The sequence below is a fragment of the Rutidosis leptorrhynchoides genome, chromosome 11 (assembly GCF_046630445.1).
Source record: "Rutidosis leptorrhynchoides isolate AG116_Rl617_1_P2 chromosome 11, CSIRO_AGI_Rlap_v1, whole genome shotgun sequence".
NCBI classification, from domain to species: Eukaryota; Viridiplantae; Streptophyta; class Magnoliopsida; order Asterales; family Asteraceae; genus Rutidosis; species Rutidosis leptorrhynchoides.
This window is the reverse complement of record NC_092343.1, coordinates 258,272,501-258,280,000: the sequence shown is the minus strand read 5'-3', so window position 1 is coordinate 258,280,000 and position 7,500 is coordinate 258,272,501. Positions and strand designations below refer to the sequence as shown.

General features: G+C 44.6%; 1 pseudogene; it reads left to right on the top strand.

Moving 5' to 3' along the window:
* Nucleotides 1-1,124: 1,124 nt before the first annotated feature.
* On the top strand, nucleotides 1,125-1,243 carry LOC139878085 (5S ribosomal RNA; annotated as a pseudogene).
* The last annotated feature ends 6,257 nt before the right edge of the window (nucleotides 1,244-7,500 follow it).

Genomic DNA, 7,500 nt, shown 5'->3' with positions numbered 1-7,500 from the left:
CTCTAGTAGCATGCACTTTCCGACCCAACATCTGGGTACCAGGGCATGGAGTGGACATGGTACCCCCTATATATACATATTGCACAAAAAGTGAAGTGACAGGAACAGACATTGATTTTCTGAGGAGTCATAATTTTTTCAAATGCACGACGTCGTGCTTGATTTAGCTTGGCAATGGGCTATAAATCCAAGTCGCGACTAAGATTTAGCTTGGCAGTGGCCTAGAAAACTAAGTCGCGACTTGGTTTGCTAGGTGACGACCAGGCCATGGCTCATATTTCTCGGTCACGACTTGGTTTTCGGGGCCACGACTTGGTGTTTGGCTTCATGTTATAGGGTCACTCATAACTCGTAATCGCTCTCCGGCTTCGCTAGGCAACCTCTATTGCCTTGCACTTTCCGGCCCCTTGTCTGGGTACCAGGGCATGGAGTGGACATGGTACCCCCTATATATACATATTGCACAAAAAGTGAAGTGACAGGAACAGACATTGATTTTCTGAGGAGTCATAATTTTTCATACAGTGCTCAAATCATGTCGGATCGACCCGAAATTTTGCACGACTCTTACGTTTGATGAAACAAATTGATTCTCGGGTTCCGAAGTTTCATTGGCATGTCATTCTGAGCTGCGGAGTTCGGGCTAGCCTTGGTTTCCGGCGACCGAGGTGCGCCTGATGGTTAAAGTGCGCATGAAGTGATTTGGGTTTCCGTGAAACCTTGTATAGTTGGTATGTACGTTGTATGGTCTTGATGTCGAAACCGGCTTTCGACCACCTCATCCGACACTTAATCGACAGAGAACATTATAAGATGGAGGTCCCGTACGTCAACCACAGTCGATACGTGAGTGGTTAGTATCGACCGGGAACATTATACGTTGGAGATTTCGTAGTATCGACCGAGAACCAAGTCCGACACCATTATACGTCGACTTTCGACAACCACATCCGAGATCACTCGCGTGTCTAGACTCGATCTAGAACATTATACATCCCGAACCCTTCTTAAGGTGTGAGCTTCGAGTCGAGTCGTGGTACATCATGGAAAGTCAGGGTAGGTGTGACCACCCATGGTAGGCAAGGTAAGTTAGCTATAAAGGATTAAAAAGGGACATTTATTTCGAGTGCGATCATACCAGCACTAACGCACCGGATCCCATCAGAACTCCGCAGTTAAGCGTCCTTGGGCGAGAGTAGTACTAGGATGGGTGACCCCCTTTTTTACTATGATTTTTCGTCCAGGGTTACCATCGAATCGGGCAACAACCATCGCCCGAGCACGACTCCGACCATCAGGGCAACGAAATAAGGTTCACTTTTCACCAAGACATGACGATCAACAAAAGCTAGGCGGGCATCGTCGCACAAACATGACTTCGATGAGCATGGCAACGCAATAAGGCTCACAACACTTGGTGAAATTTCACCAAGTCAAGGCGCGCAGCCTCTTGTAAGAAAACATGGAGATTTTTAGGGATGTTTTTTTGAGGGGGAGGGACGAATCTGAGTGTAACAACCCAAACCGTAACCGACCAAACTCGACGAAATTTCAAACAAAAAAAATTTTCTGGTGCAGGTCATCTGCGCGGCGCGCCAGGTGGCCGCGCGGCGCGCCAAACCACCTGGACAGCCCGCTGTCCCCGGAAGTCAATTTAATGAAAATGTTTGACTAGTTCCCGACACATTTAGCTCAAACGCTTTTAACCATGACTTCATATATGAAAAACTAGCACGTTTAATTAACAAAATCAAATTTACGAAGCGGGGCCCACATTGACCCAAATTACCCCTTAAGTACCAAAATACAATTTTCGACCATAAGACTTTTAATACAAAACAAAGCCGAGCATGGCGATTGGGGATACGCTACCCAATCCTAATCTATCCAAAAGCAAGTCTCTAAAGCAACTATGCACGTCTTCTAGTCCTCGCGCTTACCCGAGCCACCAATCCACATGCGATCTATAAAAAGAGTCAACAACGAGAGGGTAAGCTAACGCTTAGTGAATGATAATATACTACATACATATATATGTATAAAATGAATACGCCACACAAACAAATACCGCATACCGTAGCATCCAAATATAAAGCAACTACACTAAGCATACCGTACAATCTCTAAGCATCAAGCTAAAGGTACAACAACAAATATGAGTCCACCAACGACAAAGTGAACATCTCCAAATAGCTACACCCTGAGGGTTAGCTACAACACAACAATACATTAATATATATAACAATATAAACGAACAAGGTTAACACCTTAACCCAATACCGAGAACCAAATACCACAATGAAGATTGGCCGAACTACACGAGCCTTAGTAATCCGAAACCACACGAGATTACTATCTTCACATCATCGAGGTTGGCCGAACTACACGAGCCTTAGTAATCCGAAACCACACGAGATTACTACCTCAATAAGATGACCGAACTACACGAGTCACCATGAATCCGAACTACACGAGATTCATTTGATAAGATGACCGAAACTACACGCGTCATCGTAAATCCGAAACCACACGCGATTCACTACTCCAACTCAAACCCACGGTCACGGGATTATAAAAATCCACCACATCGGGGCCACAACATCCAAATCACAATCACGTGTGATAATGTACACACGAACGTGTACTTCGCCAAAGATGGTCAACCAAAACGCACAACCGTGCCAATTGGACTCATACAAAAGTCCATCAAGTCCACCTACATGTGAAGTGAGCTCTCTAGCCGAGAATCACTTCACCCGACCCGCACCCATCCTACACATACATATGTACATAGGATAATATCACTCACCTTGAAGTCTTGAAGAAAGCTTCCAAGTGATCCGCAACTCGCCAATGGAAAATACCTATTCCATTAACACAATTACAACAATACAATTAGGATGGATTTTACAAACCAACCCAATTCGCCACTTAATGCAATTTCGACCCAAATGCACTTCCAAGCACAAACCGTGCCCAAAACTAACCAATAATCACTAACACAAGTGAGAATGGTCCTAATACGCCAATTAAACCCGAACTCAAGTGTTAAACACGTGTCATACCCATTTTGACACTTAAACCCTAATTTTGACCCATAAAGGTCAAAATCTCATTCTCTACCAATTTTGACACCAAAACACATTTAACACGGTTTAATATTCCAACTTAATCCATTTTAAGTTCATAAACCTCATTAAGTCACCAAATGGGTCATAATCACCCCCAAACCCTAATTTGACCCAAAGTCACAATTAGTCAACCAAATACCCTAAATGGGTTTCAACACTTCCATAATCACTAACTTAAGTGATTAAACTCAAATTAAAGTTCTAAACATGGCCAATTAGTTCACCAAACCCAAAATCCACCAACAATTAACAACAAACCCGATTACTAGCTTCACTAAACCCAATTCATCACATAAAAGGGTTTTACAACTAATTAACTCAAAACCCTAACTTGAATATCAAATTAGATAATTGAAATTCGGAGTTTGAGCTTACCAATACTATCACCGTGTAGCCGAGAACGAAAGGAACAACTTTAAAACCCGAGACTTTGCACGATTCGAGCTTCTTCCTCACCAAAACCTCCAATCTCTCTCTAAACTCTTACTCTCTCTCTAAAAATGGATGAAGATGATGAGTGGATGTGAATGGGATCCAAAACTGATCCAAACTAGCTCATAAGCCTCACATATCCGGCCTCAAGTGAAATTACCCATTTGCCCTTCATTTAAGCCAATTAAAAACAAGGGATTCTGTCAGCAGCAAACGGCGCGGCGCGCCGAATCCCCGCGCGGCGCGCGACCTAACTGAAATAGATTCTTTTGCATTTTAAACTTTATATAAATAATCCGCGAAACCCAATCTCGAACGTCTTAATACACAAACAAGCAAGATAAATATTCGGGTCTTACAACTCTCCCCCACTTAAACTCGATCACGTCCTCGTGATCCTCATCACTTAACCAAGTGGACCTCACCCTACGGTCCTCGACATAAGTCCCAATCCGACTTTCCTAAGCAATTCCTTTCCAACGAATCGCCTTCCACAACTAAATCGTCACCCGCGATTTATCAAAACCACAATCCGAGCACTAAAACCATGCTCATTCCCTAACATCAGGAAAACTCAACCAATCTCGTACCGAGATATAAATCCCTTAGCGTACTATTACCGAGTACAACGCTAACAGCAACCAAGTCTCAACCTAAGGTCAACAACCCGAAACGATGAAGACCGAACCAAACGAATCCTTACGGACAACACCACTCAATAGACGTCCCTTGTAGTGCGCAATACGACCAATACGCAACTACCGTAACATCATAACAAACGGCTAAAACCGATAGCGTCCAAAACGATGATGGCAACGCTAAACCAAGGTGTACAAAATCGACTTTCGTCACACCCGTAACAACATGTGAGCGAAACACGGCTATCGCATCACTAATCACACAACATGGTCCTCACGACTCCACCATCGGTGTATCAAACAACCGATAGATCAAACAACACGGTCCTTACGACCCCACCATCGGTGTATCAAACAACCAATGGATCACACAACACACGAAGGCTGGCCGAAAACACACGCGCCTTAGTGAATCCGAACTACACGCGACTCACTACCTTCACCACAACAACAATCGGGAATGGCCGAACTACACGCGCCATAGTGAATCCGAACTACACGAGAGTCACTATCCCGGAGGAATGACCGAACTACACGAGTCAATTGTGAATCCGAACTACACGAGACTCACTCCTCAATACAATGACCGAAACCACACGAGTCATTTGTGAATCCGAAACCACACGCGATCCACTTCCACAATATGATGACCGAAACCACACGCGTCATCGTGAATCCGAAACCACACGCGATCCACTACTATGGCGAAGTCAGCGGACCCGAAGATCATGCTTCACCAAATCTCAACACCGGATAAAGTCAGCGGACCCGAAGATCATGCTTCACCGATCACGTACTCCCGTGATGAAGTCAGCGGACCCTAAAGATCATGCTCCATCACTCAACCGTACTATAATGAAGTCAGCGGACCCCGAAGGTCATGCTTCATAAATCATCAATACCACGATGAAGTCAGCGGACCCTAAAGATCATGCTTCATCGATCACATACGCACTTTCGGCCTCAAACAACGAGTAGTGCAACATCGCGCCCTGCTACACTATAGTGAATCCTAACGGATACCACTAACCATCCCCACAATCGAGCAAGAACCACCTATATCAAACATAGGTACCAAACAATGATTCCCCAAAAGAGAATCCGACACACACCTCCCTTAACCGAAGGATTTCACCTTGCTCACCAAACACATCCATTATCTCTCAACGAGATTTACCACATTACCACCTCAGTGGTAATTCCAATCCAATATCATAAGTACAATTTAACCAAAATTGTACTCTACCACAAGTTGACCAAAACTAGGTCTCGGCGAAATTTCCGGATCTACCAAAAACATCATCCGAAATATCACACTAAAACTTCCTCGTGCGGAAATGCGACTCCCCCTCTTGGAACCACGTTCCTATAACACACTCGTACAACCGTACAATGCTACCAAAGGTAGACTTTACCAACGATTGGGTACACACGACCCATCACTACACCTTGCTCCAACCTTGAGCATACGAAGGATTTCAAACAATCCTTAAACATTTAGAACGAAAAGTGTACCACGCATTACACAAACTACACCCTCGCAATCATCCAATTACTATAGTTGTCAATTTCACCGAGTCACTCGTGTACTTAAGGGTTCCTCCCGGTACCCTAAGTACAATGTAACTACAACACAATCGGAGTCGACACCACGCTAGTAGGTATAAAAGAGGCACCTAATGTCGCGTCATAAAGACTCCATTACCAACGCCCATCGAGATTTAAAACACTCGATCTCAAGGGTTCCAACCAACCGACGAACCTCATGATTCGTCAACTTCGACACGCAAGCGAACACGCGCTTAACAATCGAACACCAAAACCATTTCCGTGGCTTGGTAGAAACATACCCCAAATACTAAGGAACGCTTGGTTGCACCAAGTCTTACGCCCTTCGCCCGACAATCAAACATCACCTTAGGGTACTTCCATTAGGAACGTCACCCATAGCATAACATACACAACAAAGGCATGCAACTCAAACTCAAACGGCATTTAATAAATAATCAAAAGACATATTTATCAAAATTAAACGTACCTTAACGTCTCCTCGCCGCACCCGTCCCCGCTAACTTGGGACATTCCGACTTACGATGTCCTTCCTTTTGGCAATTGAAGCACACCATACTACCACCCTTTGGTACCGAACATTCCCAAGACTTGTGACCCCTTACGCCACAATTGTAACATCTAGCCGTACTAGAATCCGATATACCCGTTCGCGTACCACCCGTGCTCACACTCGGACCCTTAGTCCTCTTACTCGGAGCACCATAAGAAACAACTCTTCTCTCACTTGAAGATTCACCCCTCTTCGATCGTGAATACGACTCGAAACCTCTAGCCAAGTCGAATAATTCCGAAAACGATTTCGCTTGACCCCGACTAATCTTACTTTTCAAGTCATCATTCAAGGTCCGATAGAAATCCCCCATCAACAAACGATCATTTCCCAAATACTCCGGACAAAAACGAGCCTTTGCCATAAAGGTCGCCTTAAGAGTACTCAATTCCATAGATCCTTGTCGCAAATTTCGCAACTCATTACGCAATTCCCACAAATCGGCCGAAGTCCGGAACTCCTCAAAGAATTCCTCCTTAAACTCGTCCCACGATAAGGCCATAAACGTCTCGCCACCGACAAGATCAATCTTACCATCCAACCAATCCCTTGCCCTACCACGCAACAAACTCGTAGCGAGTCTCGTCTTCCTCTCGGGAGGGTAATCAATAGTACGAAAACACCCTTCGACATCCGAAATCCAAGTTGTGCTTACCAAAGGATCCGGTTTTCCGTCGTACATCGGGGGTTTAGTCCTCATGAAGCTTTTAAGATAACGCTCCATTTCACTACTACTTTGAAGTTCGGAACACTTCCTTTCCATTCTTTCTTCCAACCCACGCATTTGCTCCGCAACGGCGGCCGCAACTCTAGCGTTAAACTCCGCGTCGTTCGTATCGATCCCACTTCCCGTCGCCATTCTAAGGAATGCAAAACGATTAGATCACGAACGTATGAGTAAACACGCACAACCCCGACCCATCTTGCTAAGCACTCGTCGTACATCACTCGTTAGACACGATTTGCACCCGTAATAAGGTCTGCAAGTTCTTATTACGCACACACGCCGCATCGACTTGTTAGTACAACGACCGCCTCGCTCGATGATATAAACAAACACAACCAAAATTCTACGCGGTACAAACACACGCGAGAATTACTATCACAACACAAGAGCATATTAATAATATCCGCATTACTAATATAAACGTTAGTCAACCTATAAACAAGGCACTAA